Source organism: Aquarana catesbeiana, linkage group LG10, assembly GCF_042186555.1.
Source record: "Aquarana catesbeiana isolate 2022-GZ linkage group LG10, ASM4218655v1, whole genome shotgun sequence".
Classification (NCBI taxonomy): domain Eukaryota; kingdom Metazoa; phylum Chordata; class Amphibia; order Anura; family Ranidae; genus Aquarana; species Aquarana catesbeiana.
In genome coordinates, this window is record NC_133333.1 from 200,721,105 (window position 1) to 200,743,053 (window position 21,949).

General features: G+C 43.8%; 1 long non-coding RNA gene across 1 annotated transcript in view; it reads left to right on the forward strand.

Moving 5' to 3' along the window:
* The first annotated feature begins 1,620 nt into the window (after positions 1-1,620).
* Positions 1,621-21,949, forward strand: part of LOC141110100 (uncharacterized) — a 40,487-nt gene continuing 20,158 nt past the window's right edge. The window contains exon 1 of the long non-coding RNA XR_012236241.1: positions 1,621-1,664. This is a non-coding gene — a long non-coding RNA (uncharacterized lncRNA). The remainder of the gene's footprint in view (positions 1,665-21,949) is intronic.

The following is a 21,949-nucleotide window of genomic DNA, read 5'->3' on the forward strand; positions in this document are numbered from 1 at the left end:
TATATATATATATATATATATATATATATATATATATATATATATATCAAATACACTGCCATTAACTAACTAACCTGCTTGCCAAATCTAGCTCAATCTCTCTATCTCCGTCCACTATAACACACTATACGGGCACTGTGTAAGTAGCCTTATATAGTGTGGGGCGTGGACTTAGTCCCCCTGAACTATGGTTGGCCAAAGGCACCCTGCCTTTGGCCATTCATGGCTCTCCCTGAGGAGCATGCTGTGATTGACCAAAGCATGCAGGTCAGGTGTATGCTTTGGCCAGTCATCATACAGCAATACACTGCGGTCTTGCAGTGCATTATGGGGCACTCAAATTTGCTGTGAACGCCCCATAAAATTTGCTGTTCGGCGAACACCCAATGTTCGAGTCGAACTTACGGCCCTAGTTCTGGCACTGTAACACGCAGATTGCGGATAGTACATCCCACATACTGCATCTGTTAAGTGCTTTATAGCTATCTTTGAGGGGAGGATTCTTTCCACTGACCACATTTGTAAAGAACATTTTTCTCATTAACCATCATGCTAATGCAATGCAATTTGTAGATATAGTAAGTATTATCATGAGATCCTTGAAACCAAAAAGTTATTTCAAGAGTTCCTCAATGCTAAAAAGATTGAGAAAGGCTGTACTAGACAATAAGAAGGGTGCATGCTATGGGATAATTAAATAATTCCTTTAGACAATATGTAACATAACCAGGGCAATAGACATGTTGGGGCCCATGTTCATTTATTACCTACTCACAACAGATAATACTTTTCTCCCTATAAATGATTGGCATTCCAAGAGGTGAATGGAAAGGGGATGGGCAATTATCAAAGCATGTGCTTTCTGCATCAGTACTCATTCAGCACCATGTCTGCAAAGCCAGAATCAAGACTTTTTTTATTTGGAATGGTGACCTGATACCTTAGCCAGCTCTTTGGCATTTTGCCTGATTTAGAATAACACCATGTTTGCAGCTCCAGAATAGTTACACAGTTTAAGAATTGGACTATGTTGTTGAAGGTTCAGATCCAAGTGGCCAATATTACCATTCAGGGCAGCATTCTGTTATGACAAGGCCAGCATCAGGTTTAGTTATTACACTAGTGGCCTTTGCTGTTTACACATAAGATATGATGTGTAATGTTCCAACTGGCAATGGTCAATCAAGTGTCAACAGTGGAAAGTAAACACCAATCCAGTTGTACTTTAAATCACAGAAAGGGAAAATGCACCTCATGTTTTTCCTCCCACACATCAAACTCCCAGGGAGGAGGATCAACTTTTGCTTTATACAAAGAGGAGAATAAGGGGGTCCAAAGGTGGGAACCCCACTTTTTTATAACATGGCACCAATTGTGGCACCAATTGTTCCAATTGCAATGATATCAGTGTCTTTGTTACATGGAGTCACTCTGTTAACTTGGCATGAGTCTAGTCTCTCATGAATGTCAATATAAAATATATAAATGTAGCAACAAGGAGCTTGCATAACAGCGTTGTTGAAACCAGACACATTGTTTTGGCAGATAATGAGTTTTAGATAATGTTTAGTGAACTCCAGAAAAAGTGCAACCCAAACAAAAAATGAGGTGACCTTGTAAATTCAATCTTCAGTACTAAAGACTGATGTGACATCTCCCTTCAGGTGAGGCAGAAAAAAAAAAGATCGAATTCGAGGGTCGTAGCTCAGCGACCTGGGGTCACAGAGACCCCAGAATCCGGGGGGGGGGGGGGGTGTAGGTAGCTAAAGTCCTACCCCACCACTGGTCATTTTGGGGCTCCTATCATCTATGGTTCCGGAGATACGGGGCTCCTTGCGCAGCCTGTCAGAAGCTACATACAGAGCAGCCAGTTTAAATACAAGCTGGCACACTCTGTTTCCAGACTGAGATGATAAGCCCACAGTGCCTCTTCTCACATCTTGTCAGAGACACTGAGCTCAATGGACAGCTTGGAGTCTTGGACCAATGGTAAAGTACCATTGGCCCAGGCTGTCCAATAAACATGCTGCAGTGGAGGTACGCCTCTCACTGCAGTGTCATAGAAGGAGGCATGTGTCTAAAAGACACATGCTCCCTTCCAGACCAGCCCTCTTAACTACAAGGAAAAAGCATGGATTTATGTGTATAAGATTTACCCATAATCCCATGTTTTTCTCACACAGTTAAGAGGGAGAATGAGAATCTGCTGCTGCTGAAAAGGTACATGCGAAATCATATATTTTTATGCTATATCTCTCCTACATGTAAAAAATCATCATTTTTTTGCTAGAAAACTACTCAGAACCCCCAAACATTATATATATATATTGTTTTAGCAGACACCCTAGGGAATAAAATGGCGGTCATTGAAACTTTTTATGTTACACTGTATTTGCGCAGCCCGATTTTTTCCTATAATGTGAAAGATGATGTTACGCCGAGTAAATAGATACCTAACATGTCATGCTTTACAATTGCGCACACGTGGAATGGCGCCAAACTTACCTTAAAAATCTCCATAGGTGACGCTTTAAAATTTTCTACAGGTTACATGTTTAGAGTTACAGAGGAGCTTTAGTGCTAGAATTATTTCTCTCGCTCTAACGTTTGCGGCGTATGTAACCTGTGTGTATCTGGCTCTGATATTAGCCAGTGCCTCACCAGCCACTGATCTCACCACACGTACGTGCTTGGAAGGACACCTAGCATTCCAGCGACTCCCATTCTTTTATTTTCACCTGATGACCCTGCCAGTGATAGACATACTGACCTAGGGTTACAGGCCTCATTCAATGTACTGTATCTATGAGGGAGCTGTGTTTTCACTTGAGGGCAAGTTTACAGAACACCTCTCCTCTTCTCCATTACATGGGGGGGGGGGGGGGGGGTCCTGTAATCCACAGAGAAAACTGGGAACAATGCTAATTGATATAGGCAGCACAGTAGTTAGCACTTCCACCTAGCAGCACCAGTGTTGTTTGTTTGAATCCCAAACATGACACTACCTACATGGTGTTTGCATGTACTGTATACCATGTGCCTGTGTAAATATCCTTCAGGTATTCTAGATTCCACCCACACACTAAACAGATGCTGGTAGGTAATTGGCTCCTGTCTAAATTGGCCCCATTATGTGTAAATATGCAATGTGAGTTAGGGACCTTAAATAAGTAAGCTCTTTGAGGGCAGGGACTGATGTGAATGTACAATATACTGTATATGTAAAGCACTGTGTATATTGATGTAGCGTCAGTTAAGACAATGAACAGTCATTTGCACAGCTTTGTTACATTTATTTCAGCATACAACTTGGCTGGGAGAAAGAACGATATGAGATGCCCATAGTATTTAGCACAATATCAGAAGTTATTCAGTGGCCTTGGCCTTGCAAACTTGAACGCACACCTTGCACCCCCAGTCTCCTTCCTTTGAATAACTTCTCTGCAGACTGTTCTTTTCTTGTACAAATCCTTCAATGAAAAACTACTGACTTTCTATTTCTTCACTTCCTTTGGGACAAGAAAGAATCACTCTGAATAATTCCTCCTTGCAGACTATGATGGTATTGCCTATGCGAACTCAAAGAGCCAGAAGCCTACACAGCCTCTCCCCGATGGCCCAGAGAATCAGACAGCCACACAGTCTTTTGGAAGGCATTACCATTATGCTTAACCAGACCAGAGATACACGGTACCTCTCCACGACGGCCTGACACATGGTAATGGGCGGATTACTGCTCTCAGCCAGTCCATGACTATCAATGCTGCCTTCCCCGGCCACAGCATTCTGCACTACTCTTGGATAGCTTCTCCTCTTTTGTTTCTCTCGCACTGACCTTTCTTTAAAAGGATAGTTCTGTGTCCCCGGTCACAGAATACTGCTCTACTCTCCGCCGCTTTACTGCTACTTCCTCCATACTGATCTTGTCCAGCATACAAGTCCTGTGTTCCCCGGTCACAGCAACTCGATACCTTTTCAGAGCCGAAGATCTTTATCTAGGACTCCCCCTTAGTGGTTCCTCCATCCCTTCTCCGCGCTCGGCGCATCCCCACGTGGGGACGCCTGGAATAGCAACTCAGTACTCCATTCTGTCTGTTCCTGCTTTCTAGAACTCCCCCCTGGCAGCATGTGACCTCAGTTAATATGGGAGGCCTGCCTCCTGCCAATACCAAAGGGTAATTGGTCAGAGCTCCTCACATGAGCTGCCTGCCACTCAAACCTCAGATCCAACCTCTCTTACAGAACAATCCTTCTGAAAGCAGGGGAGGCACTTCTGAATCAGAGCACAGGTGGCCACACCCACCACTACACCAAACACTCCCAGTCCCAAATCAAAACCCTGAGCTATAGAAAAATACTAGTCTACCACCTACCTTCAGGTAGAGGGTGCTATATTTATATACAGCAAAAGTTTGCATACCCTGACAGAAATTGTGAAATTTTGGCATTGATATTGAAAATGCCAATTTTTTTTTTCTTTTTAAGGATAGTGATCATATGAAGCCATTTATTATCACATAGTTTGGCTCCCTTTTAAATCATAATGATATTAGAAATCACCCAAATGGCCCTGTTGAAAAGTTTCCATCCCCTGGAATGTTTGGCCTTGATACAGACACACAAGGTGACACACACACACAGGTAAAAATGTCAGTTAAAGGTTAATTTCCCTCATATGTGGCTTTTTAAAATTAAATAGTGTCTATGTATAGTCAAGAAGTTTGTTAGCTCTCACATGGTTGCACTGAGCTGGCTAGATACTGAGCCATGGGGATCAGAAAAGAAATGTCAAAAGACCTGTGTAACAAGGTATGGGAAGTACTGCACTGTCAGTACTGTTCAATCACCTATTAGGAAGTGGAAAAAAGGGGATCTCTTACCAAGCCAAAGTCAGGTAGACCAAGAAAGACTGCAGCCTCAACTGCCAGAAGCATTGTTTGAGATACAAAGGAAAACCCACAGGTAACCACAGGAGAAATACAGGCTGCTCTGAAAAAAGACGGTGTGGTTGTTTCAAGGAGCACAATACAGCGATACTTGAACATGGTCGAGTAGCCAGAAAGAAGCCTTTACTGCACCAATGTCAAGCCCGTCACAACACCTTGACAGACACCCCTTACATCTTTTGGCACACTGTAATCTGGAGTGATGAGATCAAAATAGAGCTTTATGGTCACAACCATAAGCACTAGGTCTAAAGCAACAAGAATACCATCCCTATTGTAAAGTATGGTGGTGGTTCACTGATGTTTTGGGGTGTGTGAGCTCTAAAGGCATGGGTAATCTTGTGAAAATTGATGGCAAGATGAATGCAGCATGTTATCAGAAAATACCAGCAGACAATTTACATTCTTCTGCACGAAAGTTGTGCATGACGCTCTTGGACATTCCAGCGCAACAATGACCATGAACACAACACCAAGTTGATCTTCCAGTGGTTACAACAGAAAAAGGTGAAGGTTCTGGCGTGGCGATCACAGTCTCCTGACCTTAATATCATCAAGGCACTCTGGAGAGGTCTCAAACATGCCATTCATTCAAGACAATCAAAGACTTTGCATGACCCGGAGGCATTTTGCCAAGATGATTGGGCATCTATACCACCTGCAAGAATTCAGGGCCTCAGACAACTATTACAAAAAAAACAACTGCACGCTGTTGTTGATGCTAAAGGGGGCAATACACAGTATTAGGAACAAAGGGGATGCAGACTTTTGAACAGGGGTCATTTCATTTGTTTACTTGTTGCCATGTATTGTTTTATGATTGTGCCATTCTGTTATGACCTACAGTTGAAAATGAATCCCATAAGAAATGTTTTCTTTAACCACTTCAGCCCCGGAAGGATTTACCCCCTTCCTGACCAGAGCACTTTTTACAATTTGGCACTGCGTCGCTTTAACTGCTAATTGCGCGGTCATGCAATGCTGTAACCAAACTAAATTTGTGTCCTTTTCTTCCCACAAATAGAGCTTTCTTTTGATGGTATTTGATCACCTCTGCCGTTTTTTATTTTTTGAGCTATACACGGAAAAAGACCGAAAATTTTGGAAAAAAATGATATTTTCTACTTTTTGTTCTAAAAAAAATCCAATAAACTCAATTTTAGTCATACATTTAGGCCAAAATGTATTTGGCCACATGTCTTTGGTAAAAAAAATGTCAATAAGTGTATCTTTATTGGTTTGCGCGAAAGTTATAGCGCCTACAAACTAGGGTACATTTTCTGGAATTTACACAGCCTTTAATTTATGACTGCCTATGTCGTTTCTTGAGGTGCTAAAATGGCAGGGCAGTACAAAACCCCCACAAATGACCCCATTTTGGAAAGTAGACACCCCAAGGAAATTGCTGAGAGGCATGTTGAGCCCATTGAATATTCATTTTTTTTGTCCCAAGTGATTGAATAATGACAAAAAAAAAAAAAAAAAATTACAAAAAGTTGTCACTAAATGATATATTGCTCACACAGGCCATGGGCATATGTGGAATTACACCCCAAAATACATTTAGCTGCTTCTCCTGAGTATGGGGATACCACATGTGTGGGACTTTTTGGGAGCCTAGCCGCATACGGAGCCCCGAAAACCAATCACTGCCTTCAGGATTTCTAAGGGCGTACATTTTTGATTTTACTCCTCACTACCTATCACAGTTTTGAAGGCCATAAAATGCCCAGATGGCACAACCCCCCCCCAAATGACCCCATTTTGGAAAGTAGACACCCCAAGCTATTTGCTGAGAGGCATGTTGAGTCCATGGAATATTTTATATTTTGACACAAGTTGCGGGAAAGTAACAATTTATTTATTTATTTATTTATTTTTTTGCACAAAGTTGTCACTAAATGATATATTGCTCACACAGGTCATGGGCATATGTGGAATTGCACCCCAAAATACATTCTGCTGCTTCTCTTGAGTACGGGGATACCACATGTGTGGGACTTTTTAGGAGCCTAGCCGCGTACGGGACCCCGAAAACCAATCACCGCCTTCAGGATTTCTAAGGGTGTACATTTTTGATTTCACTCTTCACTGCCTATCACAGTTTCGGAGGTCATGGAATGCCCAGGTGGCACAAACCCCCCCCAAATGACCCCATTTTGGAAAGTAGACACCCCAAGCTATTTGCTGAGAGGCATGGTGAGTATTTTGCAGCTCTCGTTTGTTTTTGAAAATGAAGAAAGACAAAAAAAAAAATTTTTTTTTTCTTTTTTTAATTTTCAAAACTTTGTGACAAAAAGTGAGGTCTGCAAAATACTCACTATACCGCTCAGCAAATAGCTTTGGGTGTCTACTTTCCAAAATGGGGTCATTTGGGGGGGTTTTGTGCCACCTGGGCATTCCATGGCCTCCGAGACTGTGATAGGCAGTGAAGAGTGAAATCAAAAATTTACGCCCTTAGAAAGCCTGAAGGCGGTGCTTGGTTTTCGGGGTCCCATACGCGGCTAGGCTCCCAAAAAGTCTCACACATGTGGTATCCCCGTACCCAGGAGAAGCAACAGAATGTATTTTGGGGTGTAATTTCACATATTCCCATGGCATGTTTGAGCAATATATCATTTAGTGACAACTTTGTGCAAAAAAAAAAAAAAAAATTTGTCTCTTTCCCGCAACTTGTGTCACAATATAAAATATTCCATGGACTCGACATGCCTCTCAGCAAATAGCTTGGGGTGTCTACTTTCCAAAATGGGGTCATTTGGGGGGGGTTTTAACTGTCCTGGCATTTTATGCACAACATTTAGAAGCTTATGCCACACATCACCCACTCTTCTAACCACTTGAAGACAAAGCCCTTTCTGACACTTTTTGATTACATGAAAAAATTATTTTTTTTGCAAGAAAATTACTTTGAACCCCCACACATTATATATTTTTTTAAAGCAAATGCCCTACAGATTAAAATGGTGGGTGTTTAATTTTTTTTTTTCACACAGTATTTGCGCAGCGATTTTTCAAACGCATTTTTTGGGGAAAAAACACACTTTTTTACATTTTAATGCACTAAAACACACTATATTGCCCAAATGTTTAATGAAATAAAAAAGATGATCTTAGGCCGAGTACATGGATACCAAACATGACATGCTTTACAACTGCGCACAAACGTGCAGTGACAACAAAATAAATACATTTTTAAAAGCCTTTAAAAGCCTTTACAGGTTACCACTTTAGATTTACAGAGGAGGTCTACTGCTAAAATGACTGCCCTCGATCTGACCGTCGTGGTGATACCTCACATGCATGGTGCAATTGCTGTTTACATTTGACGCCAGACCGACGCTTGCGGTCACCTTAGCGTGAGAGCAGGGGGGACAGGGGTGCTTTTTTTTTTTTTTTCTTTATTATTTTTTGCTTTTTTATCTTATTTTAAAACTGTTCCTTTCATTTTTTTTTTTTTATCATTTTTATTGTTATCTCAGGGAATGTAAATATCCCCTATGATAGCAATAGGTAGTGACAGGTACTCTTTTTTGAAAAAATTGGGGTCTATTAGACCCTAGATTTCTCCTCTGCCCTCAAAGCATCTGACCACACCAAGATCGGTGTGATAAAATGCTTCCCCAATTTCCCAATGGCGCTATTTACATCCGGCGAAATCTAAGTCATAAAATGCTCGTAGCTTCCGGTTTCTTAGGCCATAGAGATGTTTGGAGCCACTCTGGTCTCTGATCAGCTCTATGGTCAGCTGGCTGAATCACCGGCTGCATTCTCAGGTTCCCTGTTGAGACAGGAGAGCCAGAGAAAAACACGGAAGACGGTGGGGGGGGGGCATTCTCTCCCACTGCTTGTAAAAGCAGTCTAGAGGCTAATTAGCCACTAGGATTGCTTTTACATGAAAGCCGACCGCTGGCTGAAAAGAATGATACCAAGATGATACCTAAACCTGCAAGCATCATTCTGGTATAACCACTCAAAGTCGTGAATGGTGTACCTGAAGACAAAAAAATGGTTAACAATAAAGCACAGTAAACGGTAAAGTATAAAAAATTGCATACCTGAAAAGCAAACATGATAAAACATAATAACAATAAAACATTGCAGAATAGAATACAGTAAAAAAGAGCAGAACAATAGAGAGAATAGAGAGAGAGAGAATAGAGAGAGAACAATAAAACGACAACTATTATTTTTTATTTTATATTTTTGTTTGTTTTTTTTTTTTTTTTTTTTACACTTTTTTTGTAACTGTAACTTTTATAACTGTAACCGGTTCCAGGTTCGGGTCTCTCAAAATGCGATGGCATCTTGGGAGACCCTGTGAAAGTGTGTCCTAGTCTGTGCAATGCTGTACCCTACGCTAATATTCAACTAGTGAATGGTAGCGTTCAAAACATTCACCAATGCAAAGACCAGGATTGACAGGAGGGACAATAATAGCAGGTGTCACGCCTATATCCGCGTTTGCTGCAGACACAACATCTTTTTTGGGGGGGTTCGTTGGGTAGGGGTACTCGGGAGGACATAAAAATGCCTCTCATGCAGCCGACTGCATTTGGTTGGGGATGTGAATGGGGGAGTACGGGCGCTGCAGAAGTGGTGGGTTCCCAATTAGGATTGGCGAATGCAGCAGGAAGGGCATTATGGTCACGACGGGCCTGTGTTTGTCTTTTTGGTGGCAGCGGGACACTATTTGTGCTTGCCACCTCACCAGCTTGAACTGCACTTATGAGACTCGCCACGTCACCAAGTGTTACTGCAGTGCTGGTTTGACTACGACCGGGGTGTACTAGGCCGCTGGCGCTTGCCAGTTCACCAAAACGCTACCAAAAAAACTGTTAACGATCGCAGGGATCAGGCCTGACTCTGCGAACGCTGCAGTTATGCGTTTAGTGTTTTGTAAGTGACAGTGATCGATCGATACTGCACTTGGGTGGGCTGGGCTGGGCCGGGCGGAGGGGCAAAACGCAGGTGCTAGCAGGTATCTGGGCTGATCCCACTAACACTGCGTTTTTGGGGACCCTAAACTGCTGGGGACGCCAGTATAGATCTGATCGGATCAGATCAGATATTGATCAGTTCAGATACTATACTACTAAGGGAGGTGTACGGTGCGTGCGTGGGTGTTAGCGCTACTGGCACTAACCTGACGCTGCCTGGGGCTGGTGCTTGCCAGTTCACCAAAACGCTACCAAAAAAACTGTTAGCGATCGCAGGGATCAGGCCTGACTCTGCGAACGCTGCAGTTATGCGTTTAGTGTTTTGTAAGTGACAGTGATCGATCGATACTGCACTTGGGTGGGCTGGGCTGGGCCGGGCGGAGGGGCAAAACGCTGGTGCTAGCAGGTATCTGGGCTGATCCCGCTAACACTGCGTTTTTGGGAACCCTAAACTGCTGGGGACGCTAGTATAGATCTGAACGGATCAGATATTGATCCGATCAGATACTATACCACTAAGGGAGGCGTATGCTGCGTGCGTGGGTGTTAGCGGTACTGGCGCTAATCTGACGCTGCCTGGGGCGACGCATATCACCGCAGGGCGATCAGGGGGCTAAACCTTTATTCGGTAATAAACGGCGGGTGCCCTGACACTATAAAAAATAAACGAACTAACCAGCGTCACCCGTAACGGTTATACGGTGATCAGTGGTGAAAGGGTTAACTAGGGGGCAATCAAGGGGTTAAAACATTTATTAGATAGTATATGGGGGTCCCTGTCGCTATAAAACGCTGATGGCGAACCTAAATATTTACGTCCCTAACTAGCGTCACCAGCGACACTAATACAGCGATCAGAAAAATGATCGCTTAGCGACACTGGTGACGGGGGGTGATCAAGGGGTTAAAACTTTATTAGGGGGGGTTAGGGGGGTATCCTAGACCTAAAGGGGGCCTAACACTCACTGCCCTAACACTGTAAGGCTCGGTTCACACTGGGGCGACTTGGGATCCGACTTGTACGTCCTCAAGTCGCCCCAAGTCGCTCCAGAAATAGTTTCAATGGGAGTTAACGCTAGCGTCTTAATAGACACTACTGAAGTCGCTCCGACTTCAGAGCGTACTCCCTGTACTACTTTGATCCGACTTTGATCCGACTTCAGCCTATTGACTATCATTGAAGTCGGATCGCCGTCTCGCATGATCCGACTTTGGCATGCGACTTGTGCTCAAATGATCTTGAGGGGAACTCCGCGCCAAATTTTAAATAAAAATCCGGCATGGGTTCCCCCTCCAGGGGCATACCAGGCCCTTGGGTCTGGTATGGACCTTGAGGAGAACCCCCTACGCCGAAAAAACGGCGTGGGGGGTCCCCCCCAATCCATACCAGACCCTTATCCGAGCACGCAGCCCGGCCGGACAGGAATGGGGGTGGGGACGAGCGAGCGCCCCCCCCCCTCCTGAACCGTACCAGGCCGCATGCCCTCAACATGGGGGGTTTGGTGCCTTGGGGGAGGGGGGCGTGCTGCGGCCCCCCCACCCCAAAGCACCTTGTCCCCATGTTGATGAGGACAAGGGCCTCTTCCCGACAACCCTGGCCGTTGGTTGTCGGGGTCTGCGGGCGGGGGGCTTATCGGAATCTGGGAGCCCCCTTTAATAAGGGGGCCCCCAGATCCCGGCCCCCCACCCTATGTGAATAGGTATGGGGTACATGGTACCCCTACCCATTCACCTAGGGAAAAAAGCGTCAATAAAAAACACAGTACACAGGTATTTAAAATAATTTATTAGGCAGCTCCGGGATCTTCTTCCGACTCCGGGGGTCTCTCCGGCGTCTTCTCCCGGTGTCCGCATCTTCTGCCGGCTCCACCGCTATCTTCTGGCGCTCTTTTGCCAGCGGTGGTCCGGACCTCTGGATCATCTTCTTCCCTCTTCTCTTCCAGAGATGTTGACACGACGCTCTCCCCAGCCAGAATGGTTTCTGTGCGCTCTGCAAGGGACTTATATAGGCGGTGACCCCGCCCCCTTATGCCGTCACAGTCCCTGGGCATGCTGGGTCTGTGACGTTTTAGGAGGCGTGGTCACCGGGTGATGACCACGCCCCCTTATGACGGCACAGCCCCAGCATGCCCTGGGACAGTGACCTCATAAGGGGGCGGGGTCACCGCCTATATAAGTCCGTTGCGGAGCGTTCAGAGACCATTCCAGCTGGAGAGAGCATCGTGTCAACATCTCTGGAAGAAAAGAAGAAGGCAGAAGTCCGGACCACCGCTAGCAATTGAGCTGCAGAAGATAGTGGAGGAGCCGGCAGAAGATGCGGACACCGGGAGGAGACAGCGGAGAGACCCCCGAAGTCGGAAGGGGACCCCCGAAGTCGGAAGAAGATCCCGGAGCTGCCTAATAAATTATTTTAAAAAACCTGTGTACTGTTTGTTTTATTGACGCTTTTTTCCCATAGGTGAATGGGTAGGGGTACCATGTACCCCATACTCATTCACATAGGGTGGGGGGCCGGGATCTGGGGGCCCCCTTATTAAAGGGGGCTCCCAGATTCCGATAAGCCCCCGCCCGTGACCCCGACAACCAACGGCCAGGGTTGTCGGGAAGAGGCCCTTGTCCTCATCAACATGGGGACAAGGTGCTTTGGGGTGGGGGGGCCGCAGCGCGCCCCCCTCCCCCAAGGCACCAACCCCCCCATGTTGAGGGCATGCGGCCTGGTACGGTTCAGGAGGGGGGGGGCGCTCGCTCGTCCCCACCCCCATTCCTGTCCGGCCGGGCTGCGTGCTCAGATAAGGGTCTGGTATGGATTGGGGGGACCCCCCACGCCGTCCTTTCGGCGTAGGGGGGTTCCCCTCAAGATCCATACCGGACCCAAGGGCCTGGTATGCCCCTGGGGGGGGGAACCCATGCCGGATTTTTTTTAAAATTTGGCGCGGAGTTCCCCCTAAAGATTCATACCAAACACAGTGGCGGGGATCCAAGTCGGATCCCCGTTCATTGAAAGTCGGATCCACAAGTCGGATTGAAGTCGCGTTGCAAAGTCGCGTTGAAGTCGTGTTGCCCCTGTGTGAATCGAGCCTAACTGTCACAAACTGACACCAATACAGTAATCAGAAAAAAAAAAAAAAAAAAAAACCTGCTTGGTGTCAGTTTGTGACAGGGGGGGGGGTGATTGGGGGGGGATCGGGGGGCAATCGGGGTTTTTTGTGTGCCTGGCATGTTCTACTGTGTGTGTAGTGTGTTGGTGCACTCACATTACAGTCTTCTCTCCTCGGCCCGGAACGGAAAATACCGAGCCGAGGAGAGATGACATCATTTCCTCTGCCTCTGTGTACAATACAGAGGCAGGGAAATGACCCCATTGGCTGGGAGCGATCGCGAGGGGGGGGCCACGAATGGATGGCCTCCCCCTCACCACCGATCGCCGGGGGAGATTTGCCGACCGCCGCAGGCACCAGGGGGGGGGGGTCCGATCGAACCCCCCACCCGCGGGCAGGCAAGGACGTACCTGTAAGTCCTTTTGCCTGCCCGTGCCATTCTGCCGACGTATATAGTCGTGCGGCGGTCGGCAAGTGGTTAAACATGGTGCATACTGTATATTACCAGTTTACTAAGGGTATGCAAACTTTTGAGCACAACTGTATATACTTCTAATAAATAAATAATGACACAGTCAGAGAGTATAGAAAGTTTCACAAGATTGGAAAGATTAACCCCTAGGCAGCGATTATGCACAAATATGCGTCCTCTCGAGGGGTGGGCCTTGGCACAGGGCGGCTGCATATTTGCATATCAATTTACACAAGCCCTGCCCACTCCTGATACGGTTACCGGCGGGAAGTGGAAAGCTCCCGATCGCAAGAAGCTTTCCGATCATGTGATCACCATGACAACCAATCACGGCGGTCACATGATCATAAACCCCGCCCCACCTCCCAACATCTGAAATCTCTTAAACGGCCAGGAGGTGCCAGCGTAAAGGTGTTAACAGGTATGTTTTTGCATTCATCAAACACATATAAGAAACAATCCAGCTTTACATTTAACAAAGCAAAACAGAGCAAATAAGTGAAGCTAATTGTTAGAGTTTACATACACTTTAAAATAGAAGACTTGCATGTGATATCCAGATTTCACTCTCAGAACAATGGGATATTAAAGTACCTTCAGCAAGGGCAAACGATGCCAAGGTACTTCGACCCTAAATATTCATCCACAAAGTCAATGAGATATAGACATACATACTGTACATTATGTAAGACTAATAGCCATTTCTCATGTACATAATGCTTTGTGAGGCATCTAATATTCCACATAACACTTATAAAACACTAATCAGAATTTTTTGTGGCCTAGAACTCATTAAAACTACTCTATGCCAGAATGCTCTTTATATGCATTGTCCCGGAAAAAGCTATTCATAGTAAATAAAGGCCGCGTAATTACATTTGAAATATGTTAACTATCTAGAGTTACAGACTGACAGGCAGCAGAAAGTGGATCTTACAACATTAATGTAAATTAGCAATGATTTTGCACTGCCCTCTAACGCAGGTAGTCATTGTGTGCACAGCTATATCAGATTTATGTCACACAATCTGTTAATTTCATAGGAGACAAAGGAGTCTAATACTATAAAAGTGTTACTTATGTTCATTCAACCCATTCAGTGCCAGCAGTAGCAGTGAAGCATGGCCAACTGATCTGTTTTCCCAGAGTGCTATGCTGATTCCAGATGCAGAAGGACACATAGAAAAAATTAGCCAACCCATTAATAAAGAGCTATTATTACTGCCTTAACCTCCTAAGAAGTACAGCATAAAATAAAACCATGAACCATCTTCATTAAAGGTCCATTAAACACAAGTAACATGTTGGTTTAGATAAAACAGTTTTAATAATACTAAGTTACAAAATTTCAGGATATTATTATAACTGAAAGTATAAAAATGAAGGTGAAATAGCGGAGAGAGTTTTTCTAGGCTGCCTAGCTTTGTGGGTGTTGATTTCATCTGGAAGATTTTTTTTGGTGAAGGTTTCATGGGCACAATTAACACCCAAAGACCAATTTTTCAGCACCTGTTTGATAGGTGCATATCATTAAAATTTTTGCCAATTCTTGATTTCATCAAGGGTATCTCTATAGAGTTACAGCGTGAAGGCGCCACAGCCACCCAAAGACCAAATTTTCAGCAACTGTTTAACAGGGGCATATCATTGCAATTTTTGACAGCAAGGCCACTTCTTGCTTTCATCAAGAGTACCTCTATAGGGTTACGGTGTGAAGGCGCCACCGACAACCAAAGCCCAATTTTTCTGCATCTGTTACTTCTATCCAAAGTTTGTGGAAGAGACACCAGAATTTATCCCCAAAATCTCTAATCTTGTTCCCAGTGCATTACATTGTGGCCTCATCATACAGACTGGCACCCCAACCTATTGCTTACAAAATAAAGAAAGCTTGCAGGGAAAGTGTCATCTTTTTGACCTTACGCTTTTTACAAACTTTTTTTTCATTGACACATGTTCCCCAGGGCAGTACCCAGACCCCCATAACCATTGTATGCCAAATTATTTGCATATAAGCCTTCAAAATGTGCACTTTTGATTATTCCAGTTGAGTCCCATAGACTTCAATGGGGTTCTTCATTTGGTTCCAAACTTTCGCGATGTTCGAAAAGTTCTGGTGCAAACCGAACAGGGGGTCGTTCAGCCCATCCCTACTCCAGACTCTGGGACCTTGAATTCCAAATGAAATGCAAACTTTACTTTGATCCGAAAAGAGGACTTTGGACCACTGAGCAACAGCCCAGTCCCTTTTCACCTCGCAACAATTATAGCCTATATCCTGGATACGTCTGTGTGTGGTGGCTCTTGAAGCACTGACACCAGCCATAGTCTGCTGCCCTCTCCCATGGTGGCCTCCTGTGGACTCACTCTCCCAGGCCTAGTGGACGGAAAGGAGGTGGTGTTGGAATCCTCCTATCCCCTCAAAGGTTCTTCATCCACCCCCCTCTCTGTCCCTCTCCTCATTTGAAGCTCACTGTATTTGTCTATTTTCTCCAGTTTCGTTGAAAATTGCTGTGATCTATCGGCCTCCTGGACCGGTATCAAGCTTCCTTGACGACTTCTCTGCCTGGCTACCTTACTTTCTCTCTTCTGAAATCCCAACACTCATTCTTGGTGACTTCTGCATCCCTGTTAATCTTAGCACTCCCGCTACTTCTAAATTTCTGAACCTAACCTCATCTTTTGACCTGAAACAATGGGCAAACGCTTCTACTCACTCTATTGGCAACTGCCTTGACCTCTTATTCTCCTACCTATGCACTCCACGACCTCTCCAACATTCCTTTCCCTCTCTCTGATCACCACCTTATTAGTTTCACTCTCTCCTTGTCTTCCTCCTCTTTGCCTTCCAACTACCAAACAATTACCCGTAGAAACCTTCGTCATCTTAACCCTTCTCTTCTTTTTTCTGCTACAGATTGTCTCTTTGCCAAAATCTAATCCTTGTCCTTCCCCAACCTGGCCATTTCTATCTACAACAGTTCACTGTCATCCACCCTGGATACCTTGCCCCCCTCACTATGCACAGAATCAGGCCCCGACCACTACAATCCTAGCATACAGACATTACCAAAAGCCTCAAAAAACAGAGCTGTGCTCTTGAGCGTCTGTGGCGTAAGACAAAGTCGCAGCAAGATTTCAGCCAATATAAATCTGCCCTCCAAAAATACCATCCCTTTCTCCACGCTGCCAAACAGACTTACTTTATCACTCTTATTAACACCCTCTCACGCAGTCCCCGTCAACTCTTTTCTACCTTTAATGCTTTACTTTGACCGCCATTACCTCCATCCACTAACATACTCAATGCCCAGGAGATTGCTAATCACTTCAAAAATAAGATTGAGACAATTTGTCTCGATATTTCCTCCACTCTACAGATATCTCACTCACTCTTTGTCCTGTACAATCAAAACTCTTGTTTAACCCAACTACTACAGAGGTCAATAAACTTTTTTCTAACGCCCACTCAACCTCCTGCCCGCTGGACCCCGTTCCTTCTCAAATACTACGGTCACCCTCTGACTCTATCCTACACTCTTTAACTCATATCTTCAACCTCTCCCTCTCTACTGGCATTTTCCCCATCCCTCTGAAACAAGCACTAGTCACTCCCATACCAAAAAAGGCCTCACTGGACCCCAACAATCTTAACAACCTAAGGCCCATCTCCTTACTCCCTTTTGCCTCCAAACTCCTTGAACGTTTAGTCTACAACTGACTGAGCAGCCATCTCATTAAGAATAACATTCTTGATCCTCTTCAGTTTGGATTTTGTCCACAGCACTCCACAGAAACTGCTCTCCTAAAACTCTTTTCCCAAATATTTTATTGAGAATAATACAGTACAAGTTATCATACAATGAGTTTGTAAGAAAACAAGGTGTACAAATATGGAAAACAAGGCTTCTCAATAGCTATACAGAAAGTATATATTTTCGTTTAATTATACAACTCAAAGTGTAATTTAAAAAAATATGTCTCTAATTAAGACAAACATGTAAAATATTCTACAAATTATTAAATCTAAAGTATACAATATGGTTTCAAGACTCAGGTTTGGATGAGTCATGGCATCCTATAAATTGAAATGATGGCTATCCTCAGGATAGTAGGGGAAAATATATTTTCAATCCAGGGCCAAGATCCATCCATGTGGCTTGGTTATTCCTGGGAAGAATTTATGTGAGGTAGGAATGTATCCTCAGGTAAATATAAGTGAGTGAAAAAGACTAGGTGGTGTTCAATCCATGGGAGCCATAATGATTCAAACTTGGATAATGTATCTAATAAGATTGCCTCTATCTTGGCATGAATCATTGCCTGTGTTACTCGATGTTTGACTGATACCATGCATAACGTGGTTGATTTCCAGGCTTTTGCAATGGTTTGTTTTGCAGCTGTGGTTATTAGGAGTAGGAGTTTGAATTAGCGGCGTGTTATGACTTGCGGTTTATTAATCAGGATCACTACAGTTGGGTCAGGCAGTATAGTGGTTTTGAACATGGTAGAGAGAATGTTGAATATTTCGGACCAAAAACACGAACTTTGGGACAATCCCACCAGATGTGTAGATGCGTACCCAGGTCAGTACAGCCTCGGAAGCATTTAGCGGGGTATTGGGGGAAGAATTTTGATATCCTAGAAGGTACCGGGTATCATGTGGTAAGCACCTTGTAATTGGTCTCTAAAGCTACTATATTTGGTGTGGCCGATTTAGTAGCCCGGCAGATTTGAGCCCAATTTAGTGTATTTCGTTGGAGGTTTAGATCAGTTTCCCATTTAGTTGTGTAGGATGGGGGGGAGAGGTTGTGTGTGATAACAGTTGGGCATACAAATCTGAGATGAGTCCATGTCTATGTGGGTCCGATTTGCAAGCTTGTTCAAAGGTTGTGAAGCTTGGGGTAGATGAGTCTAGGGGAGCGTTTTGGATTAGAAATTGTTTTATTTGTAAGTATCTGAAGGTTCCTTTCTGAGGTAGAGCGTGTTTTTCATGCAGTCTAGAAAAAGATGTGATAGTAATGGATTTGTAAAAATGATGGGAACGTATTAGTTCTGCATTTGACCATGCGGTGAAGGAGGATGGAGAAGTCCAGGTTGGGTAGAAGGAAGGGTTATTGAGGAAGAAGAAGAGGGGATTATGTTTAGATTGAAGACCAAAACGAGTTCTTAGCCCATCACAAATTGAGAGGCTATGTTTAGTAACAGGGTTGGTAATAGTCCGGCGTTGTGCTGGCGGAAGCCAAAGAAGATTTGCTGTGGATAAAGGGTCACGATCCACTGATTCAATTGCAACCCAAAGGGGAATTTCTTTAGTGGCATGATATTTGGGTAATTGGGAACACTTAACCCTCCGCGGGTGCGGGGAGTCTATAGGCTAGGTTGTGGAAGACGGGGTCTAAGTTTTCCCCAAATGAATTGGGAAGCTTTTCTCTGTAGGATTCATAGAAAATATGCTGGAACCTGTACCAGGAGTACTCTAAAAAAGATATAAAATCTTAGGTAGTATTGACATTTTGATTACAGCAATTCTACCCATCCATGCTAATGGGAGGGAAGACCAGGTTTTCATTAGGGTCGTGAGTTGATTTAGCATGGATGGGTAATTTGCCACATATAGATTTGTTGGATTCGCTGTAAATGTGATTCCAAGATATGTAATTTGTGTTGTTGACCAAGTGAATGGGAGGGATTCTTGTAATTGTGTCTGTAATTCAGGTATAGAAATGTTTAAGGCTTTGGACTTATGAGGGTTTATTTTGAGTCCGGATATTGATACAAATTTGGTTAGGGTGTCAGTGAAATTTGGAGCTGAAATTAGGGAAGAGGTGAGGAACATCGTCTGCAAACATACATTATTTGTGTTGATGACTTTCTAATTTAAGGAATTTAATATTCGTGTTGGAGCGTATGAGCTGTGCAAGGGGTTCAATTGCCAAAGCAAACAGGAGAGTGGAAAAGGGGCATCCCTGCCTGGTTCCTCTTTCAATGACGAAGGGGTCAGAACGGTATCCAGAGTATGAGACATATGCTTTTGGGTTTTGATACATAGAGGAGATCCAACGCAGAAAATGTGTTCCAAATCCCCACCGGCATAGGATGGAGTTAAGATAAAGCCAACAAAGAGTCAAATACCTTTTGTATGTCAATGCAGAGGAAGCAGGCAGGTATGCTGCGGGTTCATGCTGTATGGACTAAAAGGATAGCGGGGCAGATGTTATCACCTGCTTGTCTAGAAGGAATAAACCCAGTCTGATCTTTGTGAATCAGGGAGCCTATAATTGGGTTAAGTCTGTTAGAAAGAATTTTTGCCAATATCTTGATGTCTAAATTAAGTATGGAGATTGATCTATAATTGGACCAGGAAATGTCATCAGTATTCGGTTTAGGAATGATGGCGGTGGATGCTAAGAGGGATTCAGTACGGAAGGAATGGTTTGAGAGGAGGGAGTTAAAGGCTTATACAATAATAGGGGATAGTATAGCTGTAAACTTTTATAGTATGTTGCTGAAAAGGAGAAAGAAATAAAACTGCGCTATTTTAGAAAAAATGCAAAAGCTAAAGCAGCTACATAAAAATGTGACTACACTTAGTAAACTCGGGGTGAATGTGAATGTAGCGCTAATGAAAGCTGTGTAAAACAGCTAAATTTCAAAAAATTGTATAAAATGTGATGTTGAAAAAACATATGATTAAACACGTGAATCGAAAAAATATCAAAACACTGGTGAAAATAATATCTCAAACAGAAAATGATGGTATCCATAAACAGTTCATCAAATGAAGGATAACCAAGTGTAAACAACTAAGAAAAGTGTCCCGACAAATAATGTCAAAAGACTACAGATTTATAGGGAAATCAGAAAGTCCATCAGCTGGTAAGCATCTTCTAGTGAACAATCAAAATACATCAATGCAATTTTGTCAGCAGTTGTCACAAAGCAGGAAACAAGGTGGATACTCTTACCGGAGCATGTGGATCTGGAAGTTAGCGACATCAGATCAAACAAGCATGGAAGGAAGCAGCACGAGGTATCCTAGAAGAATCGAAGGAACGCTGGAGCCAATTCAGGTATCCACAGACAGCAGCATCTGTCCAATAGGCTGGTCACGGATGGAACAATCCTTAGGCCATAAATGGTCGGATCAATGGAACACACAAGTTCATGGTAGAAACATGTATGGAAAGAAAAAATTGGGGGGCTCCAGATAGTGTAGATCAAAAACAACTCTGGTTTTATTTGCATAAAAGCAGCATACAGCAGCAATAAAATGTGATCACAAGGACAAAGATAAAATAAAGCAATGTGGGGAGCAAAGAAGCAAGGCCCTACGCGTTTCGTCCCAAACGGACTTCTACAGGGGCATCAAACAGCTCCCCCACATCGCTACATATATATATATATATACTATAAATAATAATGACCAATCAGACAAGAATGAGTTGGCTGGTTGGTTGGAGTAGGCCAGCCAATGGGGCGGTGAACACATAAGCCTCCAGTAGGCGAGCCTATCACATAGGGAAATGTTATATTCATATACTAATAGTAAACCACAGAAGGGCTGAAAAGCCTGCGAAATTCAGCTGAGACGGGCATCCAATCACAATCAGAGGCCACAATGCAGCTAAATCGCTGGCCCAATCAAAGATGGGATGTCCGTCTGAGCAGCGGAAGTGAGTTGTCACCAAAAGTTGTAGCCACGCTGAAAGGGGAATAACTCCCGAATCGGATGCAACGAGTGACATAGGATGCTCTCCACAAGGAACCAGGGAGCGTTCGCGCCTGAAGCGAGGCTAGAACCGCAAGTCACGTGTGTGACGTGTACCATGTGACCTGCTAGGTGTAGCACGTGACCATATGCATACAGCCATCAACAAAACATATTGCGTCACTCCGTTATTCTAGAGGAAGCCAGTGTCAGCAATGATGTAGGTGCATAGGAGGGAAAGGCAGACATCAATATCGGAACAGAGAAAATGCAAACGGAATTGCAAACCAATCTGACAAGTGGGGACAATATCTATCAAAATGTGGACAGCCAGAGCGGTATTAAAATTGGGCTAAATAACCTCTCAGCGGATAATTGTGATAGATAAACATTGATAGGAAAGTGATGAATCTGAAAAATGTAATAATTACAAAAGTAAAAGAAAAAAAAAAAATATATATATATATATATATATATATATATATATATATATATATATATATATATATATATATATATATATATATATATATATATATAAATATAATTAACAGAATAAATAGAAAAAAAATTATATCTAAGCCTTATTAATAAATGAATTGATGTCCCACTCAACGTCCAAACGGTGAGTAGGTCTTGAGCCTGTATATCCAATAGGTCTCAAGTCGAGATACTCCACAGGTGCAAGATTCACCCCTCCAATGGGGGACAAACTTGTCGATAATGACAAATTTTGTACCCGTGGGATCACGGTCATGATGGTCAAGGTAATGGCGTGGAAC